General features: G+C 39.3%; 1 protein-coding gene across 3 annotated transcripts in view; it reads left to right on the top strand.

The window, feature by feature from the left end:
- The first annotated feature begins 4115 nt into the window (after positions 1 to 4115).
- Positions 4116 to 24440, top strand: part of LOC125417528 (putative G protein-coupled receptor 141) — a 58822-nt gene continuing 38497 nt past the window's right edge. For 2 of the 3 annotated variants that reach the window (XM_048461112.3, XM_085699268.2), the window contains exons 1-2: positions 4116 to 4344; positions 15515 to 15609. The gene's annotated coding sequence lies outside the window, so the exon portion shown is untranslated. The remainder of the gene's footprint in view (positions 4345 to 15514; positions 15610 to 24440) is intronic. The other variant, XM_048461113.3, reaches the window with a different exon arrangement.

The following is a 24440-nucleotide window of genomic DNA, read 5'->3' as shown; positions in this document are numbered from 1 at the left end:
TACGTAAAAAAATTTATGTATTCTTCTCTCACACATTTGTATCCTGACCACAGTTTCCCTTCTCTCCACTCATCCCAGTCTCTCCCCTGTCCCCCATTCCCATTTCTCTTTCCAAGTTCTTTCTCAGATACCAACTGAAGCAAAACTGACTCTTCTTTAGTGTCTTTTGTGTGATTTTTATATAACTATTATTTTATTTTTCCCTACAATTGTTCTTCAACCTCTTGCTTTCTAGTATATCCCATAAACTGTGTATTTAATTTTAGTTGCATTATTAATCATAATTTTTTTTAGTTTTTAGAAATTTCCATCTCATTTTAAAAGTTGAGTCCAGTAAAACCTCTTTTTATTTAATTTCCTTTCTTCAAATTAGTCATTGCAGTTGTTTTTAAGCTAATCACTTCCAGACCTCTCTGGGCACTTGTTTCTATTTCCTATTTATCTTTGTGCTTTTGCAGCAACAAGATAGGCTCACCCATTTGGTGTGTGGGCAGTCATTAAAAATAAGAAGGAAGTAGGAGAGGGAAGAGGCTGGGGTGTAACTCAGTGGTGGAGGACCTGAGGTTGATCATCAGAAAACACACACACACACACACACACACACACACACACACACACAGAGAGAGAGAGAGAGAGAGAGAGAGAGAGAGAGAGAGAGAGAGAGAGACCCGTAAAAAGAGAACAGAGCAGTGGAGGGCCTCCTAAAGCTGTGTTTCTGAACAAGGCAAAAAAAATGGTATTTTGTTGGAGAGACACATGCACATCAATACTATCAATACTGGAGAGATTGGTCATTACATGTAGTGACAGTCGTGTTCCTGCACAGATGCAGCTTACGATCATGCCTTGTCATACACTGCATGTTTAAAAACTTTAGGCAAGAATGTCTCCAGGCAGAGAGTTTAACATTAGAATTGGGTCACAGTGAACCAAGGGTACTCACTTAGCAGATGCTATTCATGATCTAAGCTAGTTTAACTATGTCCATTATGGTTTTCTTTGGAGGACCTTTTCTGAGACAAACAAACAGAAAAAATCAAAGGGAAGAAAAGCAAAGCAAAGAGCCAGTTAGAAGGTGTGCTAGCAGTCACCACAGGTGCTGGCGTGCTCACCCTCAAGCTCCTGTGCACCCACTGAGACCGAGCACTGACTAATCTGGATGGTGATGTCGTCATTTAGAGCGCAGATTTCTCACGGTTGACAAGCGTAGCTGTGTTGATTGTGCCCAGCCCTTAATCTTTCCAGTAATTCCACAATTATCTATCTCACTCAGTAACTTTGAAATTGGGATTTATACATATGGTAGTATCCGTTCCTAATTCATGTCTTCTTTGAGTACAGCACTTCTGGAGTTTTGTAGAGCTAACTCCTCTGAACTCTTGTATTGTCCCTAAGCTGGTGTCTTTGCTGCCTAGTGTCTCTGCTCTCTTTCTGCTCTTTCTGGGCCTCAGTGCTAAACTGGGAGTCAGTCCTTCCCTGAGGGGAGAAGCATGTTTGGGAATGTACCTATTTATGCCTCGTTCCTCAAGCTTTGCTCCTTAAACCCTTGGTGCCTAGATAACTTGCTGAAGATCCTCCCTTAGCTCCCTCCCTTAATCTACTGATTCTATGAATCCTAAAAGTGGGAATCCCTCTCCATGACTTGTTTTACTGTTTCAGTGTTTTTTCTCATGGGACAGGGATGCTACTTATCTGTCAAAATTCAAGACTTCCCTGACGTTAAAGTCCTTCTCTTCAAACTACAAATCAGAATACTTGTATTATGCGGCTATTAAAGCTACAAATGCACTGCCCAAAGCTGGCTCAAAATCCAACATTGCAAAGATCAGAAAACACCAGAAATTTCCAAAGTATGTCTAAATAGGGCCTTTGAAATAAGAGAAATCAAGTTTAGTATCAACTTGGTGCCCCAAAATGTCTTTTAAAAATACACATATATTTAAGCACAACTTGATATGCAGATTTATTTAAGATGTTACTTAAAAAATTATAACATAGATTTATAGACTATTTTTTGATTTACAAGGTAATGATAATCTTAAATTTTGATTTAAGGCCCACTCTGTGAGATGGAACCCGCATCTGATACTTTTTGGATGACCAAGAACCTGAGACTAGATATTACAGGGACCTATGGCAAAACCAAGACTACTGGTTTAAAAAATGTGATAAAATGGCTTCTGTATAAATGATACTCTGCTATAGTCAGTGAGTTCCTTGTTTAGTCTCCGTCAGAAGTTTCCTCCTGTAGCATATGAGAATAAATACAGAGACCCACAGTCATTTCCCAGAATGTCCAAGTCCTTGGAACACTCACTCCTAAATGGGATGTCTCCATCAAATCCCTCCCCTCAGAGCTCAGGGAACCCTACAGAAGAGGAGGTGGAAAAAATGTAAGAGTTGGAGGAGATGGGGGACATCAAGAAAACAAGACCATCTAAATCACCATGAACAAAGCTCAAATGAGCTCACAAGCTACTGAGGGAGCAAGCCCGGAACCTGAACAGATTTGTACCATGTCCTCTGTGTATATATTATTGCTTCCAGTTTAGTGTTTCTTGTGGGATTCCTGAGTATGAAATTAAGTGGGTTTTTGATTCTTGTGCCTTTCCTTGGTCTTTTTTTCTTCTGTTGGTCTGACTTGTACAACTTTGATGTGATAGCTTTTGTTTTATTGTAGTTTATTTTTTTTGTTGTGCTTTAAAAATGAACGAACAAATGAACGAACGAACGAATGAATGAATGAATGAATGAAAATGAAAACCTAGCCATTAGAGTAAAGATTAGTGACTGAGCTGTCACTTAAAATCATTCTTCTCCAATAGAGTGACAATGGGTATATCAATCACTCCAGGACAAGCCTCATGTCCAGGAGTAGTTGACTAATATATCCAGTTTCTCTCTCTCTCTCTCTCTCTCTCTCTCTCTCTCTCTCTCTCTCTTCCTTGTTGATTTTGTTGGTGTGTATCTGAGCTTTTATTTGATTACAGTTTGTTGTCTTTGTTTTATTTTGTTTTCTTAGTTTTGGGGAGTTTTGGCCTTGATTTGGGTTTTTGTTTGTTTTTTGAGAAAGAACTTAAAGTTGGGTGGGTAAGGAGTGGGAGAGAATCTGGAAGAACTTGTAGGAGGAAGAATATTATCAAAATATATTTAAATTAAAATTATTTTAGGTAATAAAACTCTAATAAAAATTATATAATTTAAATAAAAAATAAAAATAATTCAAACTTAAGGATAGTAATCTTTAGTAATGACATAAAGTACATACATACATTAGCATAATTTAAAGAACTTACTTTCCTTTCAAAACCATATAATATCTTTCTATGTATATAGATATTTTTTAAGGTTTTGTTTAACGTAAAGAGTGACCCTGGAACTGAGGTGACTCAGTGAGTAAACGTGTTTATGACACAAGCCTGTGGCAGGATTTCAGCCCTGGTAACCCTAGTGGAAGAAAAGAACCAGCTCCCCAAAGTCTTCCTCTGACATCCAGACAAACACTGTGGCACACCCACTCCCATCCTTCCCAGCCCTTTCCCCTTCCTCTTTCTCTGTGTTTCAAACACACAACAGCAACAATAAATTGGTAGATAAAATGACTTTATGCACACATGCACTCTCCATCCATTCATTGCTAGAATGTATTTAGATTTTCAATCGTCTTTCTATTAATTATAGTTTCTTATTTTGGTCACTGCTGTATATTAATTAATAAAGATATCAAGACAAGAGCTAATCACTGAAGTTAGAAGAGAAGGAGCCCTGGTTTATCTGTGTAGGAAATGCTACACACATATACACGTGTGCGCGCGCACACACACACACACACACACACATGCACGTACTTCACCCTGAATACAATATATACCGTTTATATCCTGTTTCTGTTTTTAACCATATCACTTTTATCTCTTATTCTCTATAAAGTTTGGTAAGAAATACTTAACTCTGAGTAATAATAAACCTTTATAAACATTTCTTGACAGTTGACTTTCCTGTTGTTTTTGCTTGTTAGACCGTTCCTCATTGAGAACTTGTTCTCTCTCTCTCTCTCTCTCTCTCTCTCTCTCTCTCTCCTCTCTCTCTATCTCTGTGTGTGTGTGTGTGTGTTTGTGTGTGTGTGTGGTATAGTGAGTTGAAATGGCTTTGAGGTTTTGTGGTCTGTTGAAACCTTGAGGAACTCAGAGCCCTTTAGCTTCCTTTCACTCAGTGGACAGTTCAGGGCTCTTGTGCACAGCAGAAGGTAGCCATGCGGAAACAGCCATGCTGCTAGAGAAGAACCCTCTGTGGAACTCTACCTGTCCCCGACTCTACACCCACACTGAAATCTGATTTTTCAAGGTGAGTGGCAAGGGGTACAGGGGTCCCACAATGACTGGGGTAAAAAGAGGCCTCTCCATGTTGTCTGCATCTAGTCTAGAATCTTCAGAAGCAGATGTTATGTGAAGGAAGTGCCTCTTTCTGACATCCATGATTGAAAGAACTGCCTTCTCCTTCCTGTGTGAAGCCCTCGCTTCTGAAGATGAAGCCTAGTTTGTATTAGATATTAAATATGAAAAAAAATTCAGAATTTGCCCCCAAAGAAAAACAGAAATAAATTCTGATTTCAGCATCATAGATTTAAATTTACTTACTCAAATTCTTACCTTTAAAATGATATGGTTTTTAGTGTCAAAATCCTTTACTACTATGCTTAGCAATATCACCATGTATCATCTGAATCCACTCTGATAACCCTAATCAGTACACAGAAATTATGATGGCAGGCACATGCTGAGGAATTTCTAAAGTTTCTGTTCAAAATAACCTGTGAGACAAGAGTTTTTTAAAGTCCTTTCTATTGTTTTACTTTTGTATTTCTGGGAGTCAAACCTAGAGCCTACTGAGGCTAGGCAAGCACTTGGTTACTGAAACTGAGCCCTCAACTTCTTGCAATCACTGTAATTCCAATTTTAAGTCATTTGACAGAATTTTCGAATTTTTAAAATTATACATAAAACTTAAGAACACTTTAGAAAGTCCTTTTATGCCATTATCTCCTGTCTACGGTAGACGGTGTCTTTCCAATACGTGGAAAGAAGATGCAATTTAAGGATAAGTCATTAACACACAATCTAGATTTAAGAACCAGCCTGGCCTCTTTTGGAACTGTGTTATGTCAAGGCAGCAAATCCACTGAGCAGCAGTTTCATCACAACTGCAGAAAGTAATTGAGAAATTCCTTCGTCGGTTTTACAACTCCTTACTCCACTTTCTAAATCAGTCCCTAAGTCAGTATTTAATCAATAGGAGCAATAGGAAGACCAGGGGCTGATCAATCAGGTGATGGCAATTCTGTTTGTTAAATTCTTTTCAATTAGGGAAATATTATCTAAACATTCTGGTACAGAAGTTTTATGGACTTTTCTTTTTTATTTTTTGATCTCTTTTAATTTTTTGATTATTTTTATTGAGCTCTATATTTTTTCTCTGCTCCATTCCCTACCTCTCTCTGCTTCAACCCTCCCCCAAGGTCCCTGTGCTCCCAATTTACTCAGAAGATCTTGTCTTTTCCCACTTCTCATGTAGGTTAGAGCTATGTAAGTCTCTCTTAGTGTCCTCATTGTTGTCTAAATTCTTTGGGGTTGTGGTTTATAGGCTGACTTTCTTTGCTTTATGTTTAAAGACCACTTATAAGTGAGTACATGTGATAATTGTCTTTCTGGATCTGGGTTACCTCACTCAAAATAATGTTTCCTAGCTCCATCCATTTTCCTGCAAAATTCAAGATGTCAATATTTTTTCTGCCGTGTAGTACTCCATTGTGTAAATGTAGCACATTTTTCTTATCATTCTTTGGCAGCAGGGCATTTAGGTTGTTTCCAGGTTCTGGCTATGACAAACAAAGCTACTATGAACATAGTTGAGCACATGTTCTTGTGACACGATTGAGCATCTTTTGGATATACACCCAAAAGTGGTATTACTGGGTCTTGAGGAAGGTTGTTTTTTAATTTTCTGAGAAATCGCCACACTGACATCCAAAGGGGCTGTACCACCTTGCATTCCCACCAGCAATGCAGAAGTGTTCCCTTTTCCCCACAGCCTCTCCAGCAAAAGTTGTCATCAGTGTCTTTGATCTTGGCCATTCTTACAGGTGTAAGATGGAATCTAAGAGTTGTTTTGATTTGCATTTCTCTGATGACTATGGATGTTGACCATTTCCTTAAGTGTCTTTCAGTTATTTTAGATTCCTCTGTTGAGAGTTCTCTGTTTAGGTCTGTACATCATTATTTTTTATTGGATTATTTGTTCTTTTGATGACAATTTCTTGATGTCTTTGTGTATTATGGAGATCAGACCTCTGTCTGATGTGGGGTTGGTGAAGATCTTTTCCCATTCTGTAGGCTGTCGTTTTGTCTTGTTGACCATGTTCTTTGCTTTACAGAAGCTTTCCAGTTTCAGAAGGTCCCATTTATTAATTGTTTCTCTCAGTGTCTGTGCTGCTGGGGTTATATTTAGGAAGTGTTCTCCTGTGCCAATGTGTTCAAGTATACTTCCCACTTTCTCGTCTATAAGGTTCAGAGTGACTGACTTTATGTTGAGGTCTTTGATCCATTTGGACTTGAGTTTTGTGCATGGTGATAGATATGGGTCTATTTTCATTCTTCTACATGTTGATATCCAGTTATGCCAGCACCATTTGTTAAATATGCATTCTCTTTTCCATTTGATATTTTTTTGCTTATTTGTCAAAAATTAGGTGTTCGAAGGTGTGAGGATTAATATCCGGGTCTTCAATTCGGTTTCATTGGTCCTCCTGTCTGTTCTTATGCCAATACCAGGCTGTTTTCAGTACTGTAGCTCTGTAGTAGAGTTTGAAGTCAGGGATTGTGATGCCTCCAGAAGTTCTTTTATTGTATAGGATTGTTTTGACTATCCTGGGTTTCTTGCTTTTCCATATGAAGTTGAGTACCGTTCTTTCAAGGTCTGTGAAGAATTTTGCTGGGCATTGCATTGAATCTGTAGATTACTTTTGGTAAAGTTGCCATTTTTACTATGTTAATTCTGCCTACCCAGGAGCATGGGAGATCTTTCCACTTTCTGGTGTCTTTAGTTTCTTTCTTCAAAGATTTAAAGTTCTTGTCATACAAGTCTTCCACTTATTTGATTAGAGTTACTCCAAGATATTTTATGCTATTTGTGACTATTGTGAAAGATGTAGAGCTCAATAAAAGTCAATAAAAAATTTTGACAGACTTTTCTATAAAAGCTGGACAGTAACTATTTTAGATCCTCACAGCTGAGAGATAAAGTTGAAAGCAGGATTTATTTACACAATTGTTTAAAATGCAGCAACAAAACCACAACAACTGTTCCTAGTTCACAGAATACACAAAAGTGAGAAGTGAGGTGTATCTTGTTTAGGGGACATGGTTTGCCCCTATGTCCCCTGTCATTTTTCACAGTAATGAAACAAGAGGTCATCAGGGTAGTTCATTTTAGCCCCCAACGGGTCTTTTGGGTAATGAACCAAACTCCTGAATTTGTCTACAAAAGTTGGAGTGTATGCAAAAATGTTTTTTAGTGGGAAAGAAAGACAAATGAATCATTGATTTCCACGGTAGCCGAACTTCTGGTTCAGGTGAAGAAATTCATAGTCAGTGAGCTTACGCAATGTCTTTGGGATCCATGTGTGCCCGCCATTGTGTTAGCTCTGTAAGGAACACCGTGGGCTGTCACTGCAAGCACAGGTCCAAATATATTATAAATGTCATAATGTTATAATTGTTCAAATTAATGAGATCCATCAAGGAGGTTTGAGAAAAGATCACAAAATTTTTCAAATATTGATTTTTTTATTGTAAATGTATTTTATTTTGTAATCAATAATCAAATTTTACTTTTTTCCCCCAAATGGGATGTTAGAAAAATTTGTTCACTTTGATGTAGTCTTACACAACTTTGGAATCTTCAAAACTCTGACTAACGAAACAGGAGTAATTGGGTAACTGAGACCAGAGATGTCACAGTGCTGAAAGGACACCCCTTGTCTTACACTTCACCAAATAGAGCTGCAGAGTTCCTTTCATTGTGAGCTTTAGAAATGATGACTCAGGTATTTGTTGCCGACAACTTTCTGTGTTGCTTTGTCTAAATGCAATAGTATGCGACATTGTTGCAAAACGCTAGACAGTAAGTACATCCACATTTTCTTCCAAACAGTGTTTGGGATCCTGCTTGCTAACATGTGTTCTGTTTTCTTCTAAGCCTTACTGCAATTCTTTGTCAATTCTAACATCTCTTTCAGCACCGACTCACTTTTTACAACATTCACTGTAAGTCTGAAGTCAAGTCTCCCCCACCCCCAATTCTTCTTAGGCAAACTGAACAACATCTGTTTCATCTCATTTCTACAGAAAATTAACATTGTGCTTAGCTCATGCATTAATGTCTGGGCAGATACTTTGTTTCTTTGACCCACACTTAAAGTTGTCTTGGTTCATGTTCTAAAGCCATCCTCATGTTAGAACTAGTCAACCGGAAGGCATTGATAACAATCTTTCCTTTAACTCTGGGATCCACAACCTCTGTCACAGCTTTCTGGAAGTATCAGAGCTCTGCTGAGTGTTGGTACCCACACAAAATGCCAACAACCAATGCTAGGGTGACTGTGTACCCACTAACAACCGACTCTGAATCCCTGTTTCTTTCAGCATATCTGACATTGTGGTTTGGAACATTGGACCAACAACTTTACCCCTGACACTGTTCCTGCCTGTAGCACAGTCATACTGATGGTGCCATCATCAGCAAATTCCTGAAAAGTTAGACCCTTAACTTCCATTGAAACCCTAGGATGGCCATGCTTTGATGTCTTTAGCAATGTCAGGGAAGAGATACAAACTTGTTCCCCTGTGACCATGGCAGGAGGCTCCATGGGTGGTCCTGCCCCAGTACAGGCATACGTCTTCCATCTAAGGAGTCTCTCCCCATATTGACCTGCAATTATATCCCTTGTACTGTGGAGCTTCAATTTGTTGAGTATAAAAGTTTTTTAAAATTAACTTAGATTCCTGATAATTCTGGTGGGTATAATTTTTCCTAGGTATTTTTTTTCTTTCTATCCTGGCCTTTCAACCACAGTTTCCCAAGCAGCACCTCACCTTCAATGAGGATCTGGCTCAGAGAATACGCCATGAGTTGAGTCAGCCTGAGCCCATCCAAAAGAGTCACCCATCTGCAAATATTCCCCAAATACTACCTTTTAAAGTATCTGAAAAGTTAGTTCAAAAGTTATGCTAAATTACTTTCTTACTTTTCTTCCAGTCTTATTTTATTTTGAATGCCAATGTTCTATGTGACAGCAACAACCAAGCTTTTGTGGCCAGTCTCTTTCATAGAACATGCCATTTAACAGCAGAGACTTACTTCTCCCATTTTTGGGTTCTAAAGCAATATTTGATGCCCAGTAAAGAAGAAATATCCTTAAAATATCAAAGTGAGTGATCGAGAAGATGAAACTTTAGGGCCGAGAACATGTTACGCAAACACCAAAAGCCTGGAAACTCCAGTGCTCAAAAAGAAGTGGCTGTAGAGTTAAAAGGCTGCTTCTCTTTTCAGATTTGGATGTAACTGATTTTGAAATACTTGGTTGCCTGAAGATCACAGTTCCTGCAGTCTGTGGTCACTTTTTAAAAAGAGTGGCATTCGTTGTAGTTGGCTCACATAGGAGACAGAGATAGTTCTTGCAAAGTTGTTGGCACCATAATTTCTGGGCTGGGTTGGGGAGCGAAGTTTTGCTAATTGCATTCTGCCTGCCCTATCAGGCAATGGATATGGTATCACACCCATGCAGCACTGTGCATAAGCAGCAGGGTTTTTGCAGTCTCTTTTGCATGAGAGAGAACCTGGGTGCCACTCTGCTCCTTGACAAAGACGCTCAGAGTATACTCGGCCATCAGCCCATCTGACGGTGCCTGTTGGTCAGGGCTTTCTCGCAGCTTGATGGGGCAGGGGAGGGGCTTGGTGTGTATAGTCCTTTTTGCTTCAAGAATAATCTCATTGAAAATAAAAAGAGAATCAATACATAGTAGCGAGTTTGTTATTTCTTACTTCCCAGAGGAAATACAAATTTTATTTATGTATTTATCAAAGATACTTCACTTAATGTATAGAGATACAGTTTCCATATTAAATAACAGCATAAAAATTTGAGATATTTTTAAACAGAAAAAAATGGGAAATACTTCAGGTTACAAGCTCATTTACATTTTAAGATGAAAAAATTTAGGAGACACAGTGAGAATTTGTTTTATATCTTTTTCAGAAAAAAAGAAACAAAAAGGCAGCATTATACTGTGCTTCTGGCGTTGTTTCTGATGTCCTGTCATGTGAAATGATGCATCTCATTTATCCCCTGCTGCTGCTTCTCCACTGCAGGGGGACCATCAGAAATGTACATTTACTTAGTGATAGGTTTGTACTATGAATGTGAACACCATCCCTTGGTAAACAGCACCCATTGCTCCTCTGTTTAGCAATTGTCTGGAAGACTTATCTCTGAATCTTCTTGCAGAGATTCACCCTGCTGCCTCCTTAAATGTTGTTGCCCTCTACATGAAGTTACTACCTTCGTTCTTCCTGGTAGGAAATCCCTCTTCTCTGCTTTCACTTCCATAAGTGAGCTTTCCCTCTGACCTCTGAGCCTGTGCAGCACAGAATAGAAGATGTTCGAAGTAGGCCATATCTGGCAAGAGAAACCACTGAACAGGAATGGGGCCTCTCTAGGTCTGAGTCAGCTCCAACGTTGCAAGTGGCTCCCCCTTGACACACACCACTGGTGGGGCCAGCAGGACCTTCCTGTCCTCCCTGAGGAGAGGTTCTGTGCAGAAGGCAAATCCCTTTCCTTCTGCTTTTAAAAGTATAGCTATGGTAATGTACACGCAATTAACAGCTTTACACATTCTTAACGTAGTTAGTTTAGTTGCTTGTTATATTCATTCTATTGGGCAAACACAATAAAGACATTATCCATTTTAAGGAGATTTTTTTTTTATCTTCCCCAAGTTACGCTGAACATATCAGGCAACTTCCCTGATTTCCTTTCTCTCTAAATCCTCCATAATCTCCATTCTATGTTCAATGTCTATAATATAAATTGATAGAATTAGGACATTTGATTGAATGTCCGTGTAATATTTGCTGTTTTATATAATGAAAATTTTCTTGCTTCCAAGAGTCACATGAAAAAAAAACGAATGAGCTATGTATCCTTGGCTTCCTTTGCCTGTGGTTAGGATGTATAGGACTGTAGCCTGAGAGAATCCTACCATGAGCATTTTATACATCACCTACAACTGCTCTCTAGCCTACTGCCCTGAGTGCACCAAACTTTCTCTCTTCCAGAAGGTTCCAATCAAGAGAAACTGAAAGTTCAGGGTCAAATTTTATTTGTGGGCAGAGATCAGAAACAGGCCCATTAAAACCTTTGCCCTTGGAGGAGACATTTATAGAAAACAAAGTGGTTATATAATCCTTGCCATACTAATATTTGTTGGCATAATGTTGGTTAGAATAAATATAAAGACTATGGAAAAAACATCATTAGCCAAATAACCGGGAGAGTGCCTAGTTGGTAGCTGATTTTCTAGAGTAGGATTTTTTTTCCTCCTGAGATTTACTTATTTGACATTCATGCAATGTGTTTTGATTATTTTCTCTCTCCCTTACCCAAATTTTCCTAGGTTCACACATCCTTCCCTTACCACCCAACTTGTGCCACCCTTTCCCCATTGAGGTCAATTTGTGTTGCTTATATAACTTCCATTGGAGCATGGCCAATTTATCAGTTTGCTTAGGTTGTATTTTTTTCTCTGTCCTTTTCTCACTCAGCTAAATACTGTTAATACTGCCTGGCTTTTGATGATCATATCCAACTCCTCTTCCTGTTGGGATTTAGGCTTGGACTTGCACAGGTCTTGTGGATGCTGCTGCATCTTCAGTGAGTTCCTGGGTGCAGCTACGATGTTATATCGGAAGACAACCTTTCCTTGTAATTAGCCATGGCCTCTGGCTCTCATCCGCTTTCTCTCCCCTTCTCTGTGATGATCCCTGAACGCTGGAAGGGAGGGGTGAGGTGTGTATGCTTCATTGAGGGCTAAGTGTTCTCCATTCTCTTATTCTCTGCACCTTGGCTGGTTGTGGGCTTCTATTTTAATCATCAGCTACTACAAACAGAAGCTTCTCTGATGAGGGTTGAGACATGCATGAATCTGGGGGCATAGGAAGAAGCCATTAGGAGTCAGTTTAATATTACATAGTTTAATACATTTAGTAGAATAATAGTAGTTCCTTCCCTAGGTTCTATGACCCCTGTATAGCCATAGATTCTTGGCCTGATGATTGTAGTAGGTGTGAGTTTTATCTTGTGGAGTGGGACTTAAATCTGATCAGAGAGTAATTGGTTAATCCAATAATGCTTGTTCCACTATTTTCACAGTGGGCAGTGTGTGTATAGGTGTATTTTAGGAAGCTTCTACATTAGTAGGTTTCCACATGACTTTTTTGAAAAGTCTTTAGTGTTATTTATCTCTCTCAGTTCCCCTCTTCTATCCTGCCCTTCCTTCTCCCACCCCATTTTACTCTCTCTTGTTCCATAATTACTTTTTAACTTTTTATACAAGTGCATTCTATTTTCTCTCCCTAGAAATCCTTTCCTGCTGGGGTCTATGTGACCTTCGCTGACAGCACAGAGATGAACATGGGAGGCAAGAAAGCAGTTTGGTGCAACATGACTCCGTAGCCTGTGTTGTTCCAAACTGTGGGAGTCTGACCCCTATTGGCTTATTTTAAGCTTATTTAAATACATCACAGTCCAGTGAGAACTATCCCTGTGATGATTAAATCAGTCACACATGTACAATAAAAGCACGCCTAAAGCTACTTGAGGAATAAAGAAAGCTAAATATAGAACAGATGCGACCACACCAAAACTCTTTATAAAGTCCATGTGATTCCGTTCATGAAAACAGGTTGTATAGATTGACTGAGAAAAACAAGTCTGCAAGAATGGGTCTGGAGGCGGGTCTTCAGCCACACAGATTGTACAAAGGTCACCAGTCTAGAAAACACAAAAGCCAGGGTTTGTGTTCCTTCCCTTGAAGGAAAAGCCCTGCGTGTTTAACAGTCCAGGTTCCCTTGCACAGTTGTTCTCAACCTGTGGGTTGTGACCCCTTCAGGGGATGAATGACCCTTTCACAGGGGCCGCCTGAGACCCTCAGAAAATGTAGCTATTTACACTATGATTCGTATGAGTACCAAAATCACAGTTATGAAGTAGCAACAAGAATAATTTTATGGTTGGGTTCATCACAACATGAGGAGCTGTATTAAAAGGTCGCAGCCTTAGGAAGGTTGAGAACCACTGCCGTAGTGCATGTCTGTGATCACAAAAGACCTCTGGGCCTTCTACATTCTCCATGGGCTCTTAGTAATGTACTGATTTCTGTGGATATTCCAAATGAAAGACATGTACCTGAAAGTTCAAAGTTAACATCTATAAAAAGATAAAACATGTGATATCTGTCTCTCTGAGTCTGAGTTACTTCACTCTGGATGATTGTTTTTGTCTCCACCCATTTACCTGCAAATTTTATAATTTTAATTTTATTAGCTGAGTAGTAGTCCATTGTCTTAAATGTGCCATATTTTCATCAAATGGTCATCAGTTTGTAGACATCTAGGCTGTTTCCACTTTCTGGTCGTTATAAACAGGGCAGTAGTGACTGTGGAGGAGCAAGAACCCATAGTAGGATAGAGAGTCATTTAGGCATATGCCCAATGTAGCATAGGTGACTCACGGGAATCTGTTTTTAACTGTTTGTGGAACCTACATACTGATTCCCATAACCTTTTTGCCTTATCTCTCTTTAACCTGAGCTGACACAATGCTTCGAAAACATTTAAATAAATACGAATTCAGTAGCAGCTCAAGAAATGCCCAAAACAGAGCTCAAATAGGCGGCAGTAGTCAGCTGGAAGCTCTGGTAGGAAAAGTCCACTGGACCTTGGCACTCTATGTAGATGAAGGAATTGTGAGACTTTTGGAAGGATTAGGCATAGCTTAATGTGGGACACCGTATATCCTCAGTAAATGTCCAATCTCTTTACTACCAGATCCTGAACTTTTCAGCTCCAGTCAATGGGCTCCTTTGTATAAGGCGTTACAATGTCTCAGCTGCAAGTTACCCAGCCCCACCATGTCAATCTCACCTGTAGCTAAAGCTGAGGCAAGGCATCGTGCACACTGCAGGGAGAAGTTCTCTCTGCTCTGCTGAGCTCGTGCTAGGCCATGCTTTCAGTCCAAAGAACTTTGTATTGACATATCCTGTTCCTCAACTGTGGACTACACAGAGCAATGTGGTTCACAGTGGAGTATTGCACGGTGATGTGAGTTAGTTAAGCAATCCCCTAGTCTCATAGGGCCCGCATTACTTTAAGATGTATACTCCTTCCGGCATGGTTCCTAAATGCACAGACTCCAGCAGTCTCCCTAGTACATATTATCTGTAAGTTGAGAGCTCATGGATGTGATAACTGTAGCATCAACATGGGTCTAAAGGAGAGGGCACAAACCCCCTGCAGAAAGGTGGGCGCTTGTGGCTGATGGCCAGATGGTTGTTTTCTTTTTACATTTTCCTAAAGATTTTGTCAAACCTCTCCTGAACTATCTGGGAAAAAAAATCCATTTTTCTCTCCAAAAATCTTACCTTTTCTAAGACAGTAGTTTTCACTGGAGGCTTAAGGCCGCTTAAGTATGAACGAGAATATGCATATATCAATTTCCCTATTTTTTAGTCCTTATTAGTTAGTTACAGAATTTAATTATTTTTCTCCTAAACATTTTGATTTTTTAGTGTTTATTTAAAGAAGGCTGGTTTAGATTTATTCATATATATACAGTTTAACAATTTTCTTTATAGCTTAGATTTTTTTCTTATATAATTTTTCTTCTTTCTTAACTATATCTTCCATATTTTTCTTTAACAAAGGTATAAGATTATTCTCTTTCAATGTTTTGTTTGTATAAAAGGCATTATTTTCCTTACATTCCTCAATGACAATCCTACCAAGTATACCTTGTCGCTGACGGTGGTCTTTCCTTGTTATTGAGATATAGCCTGCCCATCACCTGGCTTCCACCATTGCCTCAAGAAGCCTCCTGCCTTTGAAAAAGGTTTTCATTCTATCAATTTGTCATCTTGAACAGACTGTCTTCATGGTCAGCATCTCCTTTCCCTTGCAATCATGGGGTTCACAATCCTCTGTCTAGATATGATTTCTTTTTAAAATTCTACTCAAGAAATGTTAACCTTTACCAAATTGGATAAATGATGCTTTTCTTCAATTCTGGAGAATTTTCAACCATCATCTCTCCAAAGAAGGTATTTGCAACTCTCACAGTTGCTCATTCTGGGACAAATTTAACCTCCATGGATCTCTTCTTTAGTGATTTCCATTTTCTTGACAGGATCACAGGGCAGTTGCTAGGAAACAGAACTGAAGCTCAGTCCTTTGGGCTGGAATCGTGGCTGCGTCTCTTTCTCAGCAGCTGTGAGAATCTGGGTGAGTTCCTTAGCCTTCCTGGGCCTTGATGTCCTCAGTTCTAAAAATGCAGCAGCTGCAGAAACCTTCATGACATCTCCATGAATTAAGAGACTGCAACATGCTAAAGTATGTATAGTGTGTTTGTTCCAATGCTTCTGTGCTTCATCCTGAAGAATCTTTCATCTTTATTGCATATAATTCATTAGTAGTTTTTTTTAAAGGTATTTATTTACTTTTATGTATATGGTGCTCTATTTGCATATACACCTGCTTGCCAGAAGAGGTCCCATATAATTAGGTCCCATTATAAATGGTTGTGAGCCACCAGGTGGTTGCTGGGAATTGAACTCAGGACCTCTGGGAAGAGCAGCCAATGTTCTTAACCACTGAGCCATCTCTCCAGCTCCCACTAGTAATTTTTACTCTGTGTTTAGTATTTCCCTCAAGATTCTTGGTTTATCACTAAATTTTTTATTTTCAAAAGTAGGGTTTTGAAAAAGTAACTTTTGGTTGTTTCTTTAAAGAAGCCTAAGCATTGAATTTTTTACATGACTAGATTTCTTAAATTTGCTTTAAATACATTCTTTTATTGCTTTATCAATTCCATAAAACTCAGAATTTTCCCCCCAAGTACTCAGACCCCTTGGTCAGCTCGTACTAAGCTTTCATCATGTTTCTGAGGGTGTCTGGATAATGCAGTCTTCCCTGGCAAGTGTGAGCTTTCAGGTGGAATTGTTTAAGGAGAATTTCTTTCTCTTCCCTGAAAACAAGAACGAAAGCAAGCAAGTGGTCTATGGTTTCCACCAGAGAGGGGTTTTCTCGAAGCTTCTCTCCTTTTCCCAATTCAGTTTTGTGTAGCTAAATACATTTTGACTTTAATTTTGTCTCGGACCCTGACTTTTTCTGCTGTGTTCTGGAACGCTGACCTGTTAACCTTACCAGCCTGTATTTCTGGATATTTTTCTTCCACAGGGAAGTGTTCTATTTATTCTGTATCCATCCATCAGTTTTGAAGGATTTTTAGAGGGCATGGTGTAGCTAGTGTGATCATGCTGCCCTCGTGGGCACAAGGCACTGGGTTCAATCCCAGCAATGTACTTCTAAAACAGAGGGGGTACTTTCAAAAAATGATAATTGGTGGCTTAAGACACTTGATATCATTAGCATAAGGTCATTCTTACTTTATTGTCTTATAGGGCCCCCGCCTGGGTCATCATTATGTTATCAGTGAGAAGCTTACTGTCAGTGCAGACACTTTTTAAATAAAAATATATGTATATAGGTGAATAAAATCTTGCTGTTTCTTAGGTACTTCTCCTCAAAGGCCAGGAACTTTCATTTTCATTACTTACACAAACAACTAAAATATGTTGAAGTTGGAACATGGAGTCAAAGCTCTGAATGGCGTGAATGATTACTACTTGCCACTTTGAGACTCTCCCAGTTATGCAGAAGCAAAGCAGATCTTAGGGCAGGATAATCCCTAAAGGACTTTCTCATGGAGACAGCTGCCATGTGATCTGCAGGTTCCGTAGACCTCAGCTCAACCAACCAGTGCAAACTGAAAATATTCAGGAAAAAACCTTTGTTCTGAACATGTGTTTACAAGGTGTTTGCCTTATCACTGCTCCCTAAACAACACTACAACTCTTTCCAAAGCACTTGTATAAAACCTAAAGACCGCTAAAATTATATAGATATGTTACAGAGTTTATGGCCCCCAGGAAAAGACCATAGACTCAATCAAATTATAATTAAAAGATTTATTGATTAACTGATAACAGGACAACAGCTTTAAAGTCCAAATCTCAGGCATGTTGTGAAGAAGGGGGATAGAGAAAGGTTTTTTTTTCTTTGTTTTGTTTTGTTTTGTTTTTTTTGAAAATGAAAACCATAAGAAGACTTTCAATATCTACATAAGAAAATGAAAACTGGTCTTTTCTGCCAAGTGGTCAAGGTGACTCAAAACAATCTTTGGGTATCTGTTTAAGGAAGTGACAGAAGCAAAAGAAACAGTTGGTCATGAATAGCAAAACAGTCATGGCTGTACATTTCTGGGTAGAGGTCACTGAGTCAGAGTTACTGGGGACTTATCTTCCAGGGACTGGAGTCATAGACAAAGGACTAGTGGGTGCCAAAATGGATGCCTAGCATAAAGGGGAATGTCTTTAGCCATCACAGGCAAATGTGAGTTGAGTAAGTAGGTCACATATAAACAGTAACATTTTATATAGGAAACAAACAGCTTCCGGTCTCTATAGCCTGACCGAGTCTCAACCTCCTGAAAATATCAATATGAAATTGTGTTCAAGACTTTGCTTTGACCACCAGATATACCTATGAAGCCCACATCATTGATAATTGAATATTAACATAAGATAATTGAATATTAGCATGAATACACCTATAGATTGCATTCTTCATTTATGATGTTTCTATTTTTCTCGGTAGAAAGTTCTGGTGAGTTTAATATCCAATAAGGATTCTGACTATCCCTAAATTTAGAGTTCTGACATTGACAATTGCTTTTTCGGACCTCTCCTCAATGTATTAGGAAGATATATTGAATATAATGAAATGGATTATTTGATTTTATAAAACACTTGAGGTGATCATGAGAAATAGGAGTTTGACAGAGAAGATCGACATTTGAAGTTAAAACATTCTTAGATAAACCAAGTGCTCATGGGAAGACTAGACAGACCTGTGGTGTTTCACATTGGAAGGGTGCCAGCATGGGGATTCAGAGGTGCAGGAGCGCAGGAAGGACTTTGGGAGGAGAAGCCAGAGAAACTGATGCCCTGCTCCAGAAACCAGGCAAAGTAGGAACCCCAGACTACAGTTGCGTGTGCTGGGGCCAGAGTGGTTTGGAACAAGTCTAGCTAGATCATTGCTAGCATCTAACAGCAAATACTATATGTAACCAGGGACTCTGTGGGATTCATGGAAGGACAATGGCCAAGGTTCATTATAGTTGAGAACCACTGCTTTGAGGAAGATGAGTGTCCAGACCCAGAGTACCCATGGTCCCAGGTGCAGAATGAACAATCAAAACCCAGAAACAGATACTGGGATTCAAACTGAAGATCAGAAAAGAAAAGCGGCCAGGCACTATCATTTACTTCTACCGTAGACTGAAATGGGCAATTCTGCCTCCACTCATCCTCAGACCGAGACTGAGTTTGAGACCTGTCTCCTGTCTTTTATTCCTCTCTAGTGTTAGAATTAAAGGCATGCACCACCTTTGTCCACAGCCTCTATGGCTAACTTGTGTAGCTGCTGGGATTACAGGTATGTGCCACCATTGCCTGGCTTGCATGGATGACCAGTGTGGTTGCTATGCTCTCTGATCTTCAGGCAAGCTTTATTAATTAAAACACACATAATACCCAGGCCCATCATTAAATTTGTAACATTGAAATGTGCACAAAAGCATCTATACAGAATCAAGAATAAGTTGTGAGCTTAAATCTTGCAACAGAGAGAATGATGATCAACTCTCAGATTTCTGGGAGTTTCAGGCAAAAGTGGGTTGGTTTCCTTTTCTCCAACAGTTACTTTACTTTTTCCTAGTATTGTGCAAACCTTTTCATATCATAGGCAGATAATAACCTGAAGATTTTGGTCCAATGACTTACAGGTTACACTTGGCAGAAGCTCTGGCAAAGTAGTATTCAAGTGGAGAGGTGAAAATGTGACCCTAATCAAAGGGAAAATGTATTTGACGCCAAAAGTTCCTGTTGTTTGTTCTGTTGCCCCCTATAAGGAACAAGTGGATTTTATGGTGGTGATGGCGGTGGTGGTGGTGGTGGGGTGTGTGTGTGTGTGCGTGTCTGTGTGTGTGCGTGTCTCTGTGTGTGTGTGTGTGTACTTTTCACATAGATCATAATAACTGACTACAGACTACAAGGCTGTTCACAGACAGGATCACGAAACATGGATTCCTATGAGTGACTGTCCAGCTGCTTCCCACTTTCATATTCAACCACCCACCCACCTGTCTGCTCTACACTTTATCTCACTTACCCTTCCTCATTTTCTTTCTCCCCCATGTCTCCCTAAATCACTTTTCCTTTTCTTCCTTTCAGCCCCTCCTGTGAGAGTTTAGTGGAGGATCCAGGTGGACTGTGCTCAGCCCTGGATGGCAGTTCTCAGGAACAGAATAACCTCAGTCAGGAGCCTATGGGAAAACACAGCCTCCGAGGCTGCCAGCTGCATCCAAAACCCCCAGAGCTTCAGTGTCACGATATTAAATGCTTATCTCTTGCCACAATAGTTCTAAGTGTTGTAAATTTGGTGCAGAGAGCTAGGACTTGTGTATATTTACTATGTTAGAAGGTAGATGTTTTCATCTGATTTTATAGATGAAGACCCGGTAGGCCTGGTGAGGTCCAATAGATGTCCAGACCAACAGGCAAGCATTCCACTGTATTCTGGTTTTCCTAAGTACAACGTCAATGTTTCTAGTTTGGACATTATAATTTTTGAAGATTATTGACAAGCCAGTAGGCTAGACACATGGGAAGGTGGCATAAGACCTTCCTTCTCCTTCTCACCAGCAACAAACATTTATCAAATGTCTGATCACAAAGTATGTTTTAGGTAGATTTTCTGCATGTATTTATAGAACACATCATGGAACGATTTGAAGATGAAGGCAGCATTATGATCATCGTAACTTAATAATGCAGGGCATGTTAAGTACAGGCACCATGTCAGTTTCTCAAGATAGTTCAGCCAGTAAATGAAAGCAACAAAACTTCAGAGCCACGTCTATAGTAGTCACATACTGTGCTAACAACTTACATCCCACAGTAAGGAAGGTGGCACAGTTCAAGGGAAGAAAGGTTGGGGGCAAAGCAAGAAGAGAGGAGAACTCAGCTGATGGAAACACAGTGTTTGGAAAGGAAGACCATACTGTAATTAGAAAACTCCTGAGACTAGCTCAGTAATCACAGTGAGCTCGCTGCACAGAAGTCAATTACTTTTTATCTAACAATGCCACAGATGGCCTCTGAAAACAAAGCAAGTTCTCCGGCCCTGGGGTCTTCTAGATACTAGAGAAATCTTCCACACTGAGGAGAACATTAGAGTATGGCCCTTAAGCTAACAGGTGACCTCTACGGTGCTTTGACTGCAGATATTAGTATGTTGGGCCTACCATGGCAGAGCAGCAGATTTAGAAGGATAATTTTATGAGAGCTTGAACTGCAGCATAATGAGGACAGATGTGGAAAGCAGGTGAAGAATTCATTTAGTTACTGAGGTGAGTCCCAGCTCTAGTCTCTAGTGCTACAGACGTGGGAAACAAAGCAAAACAAACAAATGGACAACAACCACAAACTTGTGTTTTCTGAAAATGGTTTTGGAGGAAGACTTGACCTAAATAAGCCTCTGTTTTAATTAAGTAGAGTAAAGTTTTAAACTTAGTTTTACCCTTGGAATAGGCGTTTCTTCCCTTCATGCTTTTGCAAGCACTAGCAAGGAGACGGCAGAGTAAGATGCCATCTTCTGGTAATGCAACGTGAAGATGTAATAGTTCAAAGGCCTTCTTTGAGGAACTTATTCAAATCTGACATAATAATGGCTCTTATTCTTTTCTTTCTATTGGTTAAGTTTGCTATTGATATTTTTCACACTTGCGTATATTTTGATGACACATCATGTTCTTTCATCCTTCTCCTATCTCTAGCAACCTACCTTTTCTCATCCCTATCATTCTCTTTCCTAGAATTGAAGTCTTTTGTTTTATTACCCCTTTCATTTAACCAGAACCCCCTGGGTAACATTTTCTTTGGAACTAACCTTTGGATTCTAAGGAAGTCATTAGCAAAAATGCAGCTGAAGACAATGAATGATTCCCACCATCTGAATCTATTAGTAACTGTTCTAGGAGGTCGTTTGTTCCTTCCTGCCTGCCCAGACTCGAAATAACCACACAAAAACTTTATTAATTAAATCACTGCTTGTCCCATTAGCTCTAGCTTCTTATTGACTAACTCTTACATCTTGAACCCATTTCTATTAATATGTGTATCGCCACATGGCTGTGGCTTACCAGCAAGGTCCCGGCACGTCTGTTTCGGACTGCAGCCACATACTCTGTCTTCTTTATCTCAGCATTCAGTTTAGTTTTCCCTGCCTACCTCTATTCTGCCTTGCCAGGCCAAAGACAGATTCTTTGTTCATTAATAAATAAAACCAACACATACACAGAAGGACTTCCCACACCAAGTAACAAAGAGTTGAGTATTGAGGAGTAGAGCTCCTGAGGGCCCCGGTACCCATGATGGGCCATCGTGTATAGATCCAGTGCAGGCATCTACAAGCACTATAAATTTGTTACTGTGGTAGACATGTCTTCCCAGAAGATGAAATTTCTCAGCCTTTCTCATTATCTTCTGGCTCTTAAATTCTTCCTGCCATCCCTGCTCTGCATAAACTTTAGAGGGGATGGAACAAATGTTGTGTTTGGAGCTGAACACTCATCCATTACTTGTTCTTAGCATCTTTAAAAGCTATGAGTCAGTATTTACCACTTTTCTGCTCAGAGGCCGTTTTGGTTAAGTTTTAAAGTATATTTGTGGGTGGATATTAGCATAAATAGTTAGAAGGCAGTTTTGCACTCTGCCAATTTAGCTGAGTAACAGTATTTAGTTTCCTGTCAGGGCCTAGGATCTCTTTCACCATGGAGTGTTGACCATTTTAATGGTATCATCTCTGGGTTCCCTTATGTAGATGATCTCATGTTGGTTATCTCTACAGCAATAGTGCTGCTACAGTATAAATGGGTGAATGTTGTCTGGAAGGTTGGTCTCATAGAGTGTAGGATGAGTAAGAGCGCTGATGTCTTTTCTCCTCCAGCAGTCTGCATGACACATTCAAAGACTGAATGTTAGCAAGCAAGGATGAAGCTTCCAGCTCAGTTCTAACCTGGTTTCTGTCCACTATGCACACGTGGGATGTGATTCCTTCAGCAACAGGGCCTTATAATCTAGTTTATCTTTGAATTTTCTAAAGATGGAGAGGTCATTAGACTATGTTTAGGTAGATCCAAGAAAAACGATATATAGATGCAAATTCCATACTATATCCGAGAATGTTGTTTTGTTAATGACATCAGAGTTATTGCCATTAATGAAGACATTCAGCACAAGTTTGTGTGGTTGAGAACTTTTCATTAGTAGCTTAAAAATATTAGTCTTCCTTGTTTCTCAAGTACATTTTAGATTTTACTTATATTCTTTGTAGCATCATTTAAAGGAGACAGTAGCCCATATAGGTGAAACATGATTTACATGGTATTTACATGTTTTCTTGGATATAGGATACACATTTTTCCCATATACTGGTTTTACCTTTTATTGCTCCTGGGCAGTACTCTTAACCCAAAATGAACATTAATGCTCTTGATATGTGTTACCCAGTGAATTTCTAGAAACATAGTACTGATTTCAGTTCTGTCATGTTATATATTTTTTATCATTTCCAACGCTGAAGATTATCACAGTATCTTAATTCGCTGATGCTTAGGTGAAAGAAACTTATCTCTTCTATTTTCACTCATTTGCAAACCACTGAGGGCAAGATGAATTAAGCTTGTCAGAACAGTTCATCAAAAACATAAAGATCCATCTCTACTAGATAATCTCCTCTGAGTGTAAAGATCATTCAACCCCATGTCATTCTAAATATGCCAAACTAAATACTTAATAGTGGTGTGTTCCCAGCAATGAATACATGAATATGGGCCTTAAATATGTCTATTGTTTTTCAGTTTTCTCCTCTCCTCCACTAGAGCATTTTTAATTGGGTGAACAGTCAGCAAACACCTCCTGGGTGCTCCCATGCAGGTTCTATGCATCCTCTCTCACTCATTGCATGGCATGGGGCCTCCCCGCAGGCCTGCTCTGCAGATGGTAAAACAGGAAGCCTCCTCCAAGCAAAAAACTAACATGCTTGGTGGCCTAGGACAGCCCCTCCCTCCCATGTAATGTTTCTCTCAGTGGCATTCACTGAAGTCATATTTTACTCTCCACGCTTCAGAAAGGAAAACAGAAGTGTATCTATTTGTCTTAATCATTTCATTAGTTTAGGCCCTTGTGTTTTGTTTTGACACGCCTTCTGCCCTTATTTTCAGTTTCCAGAGCACCAGCCTGAAAGTGCTGTCATGAGGTACTCTGCCATTGCTGTATTCACGGTTCTCTTTGCAGTGTGCCAAATAAACTTGTTTTCTTTCTAAAAAAAAATATGATTCCAGGAAATTTGAAACCACAGACTAGGGATACTATGCAATTATTGTCCAGTTGTACTTGGCTGCACTGATGAATTTCAAAGACATTTAGGTTTGATTCAACCCATCTCCTCTTCAGCCCTTCACAACTACATCATCGGGAAGAAACCCCAGGAAAACAGAGATTATCATTTTACCCATATGCACATATTTATACATGAATATATGTATGTATATAGAGTTCACCATGCATATGATGAAATTTAAAACTAGATAATATGCATAAAATAATTGTTTCAAAATCATTAAGTAGTGTCCATTCAGAATTTCTCAATCATCTCATTCCCCCCTCTTTGTTTCCTAAATGAGCGCCCAAATAAAATCTATGTATTATAGGATTTGATTGTAATTTGCGTATATTATTTTTAAGACATAATTCTAATTCTGTTTTCCCCAGTATACAGCTGGGTGTATGTATATATGTATGTGAATATGTGAGTATGTGGAGTATGTGAATAAGTGCATGTGAGCTTGCATGTGTAATTGTTTGTGTGGGGGTGTACATACACATGTGCAGGTAAAAGCCTGAGGTTTACATTGTGTGCCTTCATCTAGC

The sequence above is a fragment of the Myodes glareolus genome, chromosome 14, assembly GCF_982192425.1.
Source record: "Myodes glareolus chromosome 14, mMyoGla1.1, whole genome shotgun sequence".
Lineage (NCBI taxonomy): Eukaryota > Metazoa > Chordata > Mammalia > Rodentia > Cricetidae > Myodes > Myodes glareolus.
Note: the sequence above shows the minus strand (reverse complement) of the source record. Positions and strands in the feature narration are given on the sequence as shown.